Source organism: Colobus angolensis, unplaced genomic scaffold (assembly GCF_000951035.1).
Source record: "Colobus angolensis palliatus isolate OR3802 unplaced genomic scaffold, Cang.pa_1.0 Scaffold2, whole genome shotgun sequence".
NCBI lineage: Eukaryota > Metazoa > Chordata > Mammalia > Primates > Cercopithecidae > Colobus > Colobus angolensis.
This window is the reverse complement of record NW_012115154.1, coordinates 2,689,412-2,691,908: the sequence shown is the minus strand read 5'-3', so window position 1 is coordinate 2,691,908 and position 2,497 is coordinate 2,689,412. Positions and strand designations below refer to the sequence as shown.

At 46.4% G+C, this 2,497-nt stretch overlaps 1 protein-coding gene across 3 annotated transcripts in view; it reads right to left on the bottom strand.

Moving 5' to 3' along the window:
• The window catches only part of BPGM (2,3-bisphosphoglycerate mutase), a 32,630-nt gene extending 31,043 nt beyond the window's left edge, over window positions 1–1,587 (bottom strand). For 2 of the 3 annotated variants that reach the window (XM_011941226.1, XM_011941225.1), the window contains exon 1: window positions 1,429–1,587. The gene's annotated coding sequence lies outside the window, so the exon portion shown is untranslated. Of the gene's footprint in view, window positions 1–1,108; window positions 1,231–1,428 lie in introns of all 3 variants that reach the window. The other variant, XM_011941227.1, reaches the window with a different exon arrangement.
• Between the last annotated feature and the right edge of the window lie 910 nt (window positions 1,588–2,497).

Here is a 2,497-nt window from a genome sequence, read left to right as displayed (position 1 = left end):
AAAAAAAAAAAAAAAAAATGCAAAAATTAAGAGTCACAGTTGAAATGATTTGTTTAAGATCACACAAATAGTAACAGCTTCTAGACTAAAGCCAATGTTCTTGATTTCTAACTCAGAGCTCCTTCCACTATGAAACTGTTTGAATCATGCTTCTCTAAAGTTCACCACCAACTGCGGAGCATCTGCGGTATATGAGGTGCTACCGGAATACAAAGATGGCCAAGAAAACGCTATTCCCTGGATTTATGGGAGGCAGTTTAAAAAAAAAGAAGGCCGGGCGTGGTGGCTCACGCCTGTAATCCCAGCACTTTGGGAGGCCGAGGCGGGCAGATTACCTGAGGTAAGGAGTTCGAGGCCAGCCTGGCCAACATGGTGAAACCCGGTCTCTACTAAAAATACAAAAATTAGCCGGGCGTGGTGGCCTATGCTTGTTAATCCCAGCTACTTGGGAGGCTGAGGCAGGAGAATCGCTTGAACCCGAGAGGCGGAGGTTGCAGTGAGCCCCGATCGAGCCACTGCAGTCACTCCAGCCTGGGCGACAGAGCGAGACTCCGTTTCAAAAAATAAAAATAAAAAGTAAAAGAGAAATTGACATGAGTTCTGCTTTCACTATAAAAAAAACTTTAGTACCTACAGGTGAAACTTAGCTTTTGATTTTTTCCCCTCCTTGGAAGGAGTCTGCATTTAGTCAGCTAACATAGTACCACTCACAAGCTAAAGATCTTCCGTAATTTGGAAGGGAGGCAGTAGGGGAATGAGAGTTATAATAAGTTAGCTAATAACCAACTATTCTTTAAAGCTTAACTGTGAACTTAACTGCAATTACGCATTTCATTGACCTTCTCTAGTGTAATACCAGCCCCTGTCCCTTAGAAAAGAGGAAAATACACTTGTTTTTATTTCTAGTGGTTCTAAGAACTTGTGATTTGGCTCCAGATTCCTACATGAAAACACTGCATATATTCACCTCCTCTTTTCACCGCATTTGAGTTTTTCTGTCTGCCACACAAAATGATAGGGCCAGGTCTGCCAAAGCCCCAAATACAGCGGCATCGCCCTGTTTCCTTCCAGGGGATCTTCCTATTGAAAGGGCTCTGCCACACAGTGCCTCAAATGTCCAGGATAGTTTTCTTCCCTCCAACTTCTATCTATTCTTGCCATAAGGACAGCACTACCAAAGCGGGCTTCTCCTCTCAGTTAACAGAACTGTGACTGCCTGTGAGGCTCATTCTGAGAAAGGGACAAGGGAAAGGGACCAGGGCGATAAGTGAGGGTCCCAGCTTGAGGGCTGGAGTGGGCACCAGACTCCCACCAACGACTAAACCAGAGAAAGTAAAGAAACTGGCCTTCCCTGCACCCAAAAATAAAACATCACATCACTTAAAAAATGGAAACATTCGCAACATTTTCTAAAACAACACCACTCACCTGCAAAGGGGCTACCAGCAGCAGCAACAGCAGCAGCAGCCGCTCCTCCGAGCCGCCGAAGAGCCAGCGCCTCCTAGGACTCATCACTGCCGCCGGCATCGACGCTCTTTTCTAACCCCCGAACCAGACGTGGGCAGGTCCTAGGGCTCTGCCTATTGGAAAGTCGAACTGTCACTCTTCCACGGTCCCTGCCTACTCCCGGGACCAGAGAGGTCTCTTCCGTTTACCAAATCCCAGGAGTAAGAAGTGGGGTTTTGATTGGTTCGCTACAGAGACGAGCACATACCTGAACCAGTAAAGAGTTGGCTTCGACGCCAGCGGGCGGGCTTGTGCCTAGGGAAGTAGAACAGCAAACCCTGCAGCGTCGCTGGTGCAAAACCTTGGGTCCGGTGAGCGACTTAGCGGTTTGAGGTTCTAGAAAGCGTTTAAAGTATTAGGAGAAACACCTGCGGGTGAAGACAGGTGTCAGCGGACTCTTGGGAGAGAGGAAGTGATGTTTCTTTTACTTATGGGAAATTTAGGGATTGAAACCTGAAGACGAAGCCCGGCTATCCTCCCAGAAGAATCTCCTTTCGCACAAATTACTCGTGGGTGAAAGTCTTAAGTGGTGATTAAAACAAATGCCTTTGAAGTGCTCGATTTATAGGCAGTAACGTATCCTTACTTTCTCTTCCCGCCTTTATAGGAATGTTTGCTGACAGTATTTTAGGTGGGGAAGAAAAGTCATGAATGGAATGCCCTAAAAGCTTATTGCACAGAGGAAGGGAGGCTGGAGTGGAATGAAGAGAATGACAAATTCGGAGGCGACAATAACTGAACAAGAGAAATCTATGAAAACACCGGAAGTCTGGCACGAGGCCTTAAAAACTTCTAAGCAGGCTTGAACTACCAACGAGGTTTTGAAGCATATGTGTTAGAACTTTCGGGTGGGCGGGAAAGATAAGGAATATTATGTTTGCCGGACCACCTGGGAGATTCCCTTCTTAACTTAGAAGCTGTCCTGCGTAGTGGTTCGTGTCCTCCTGTGAGTTTTTCCTGTTTCATCCTCATAACAAATGCATTAGGTTTG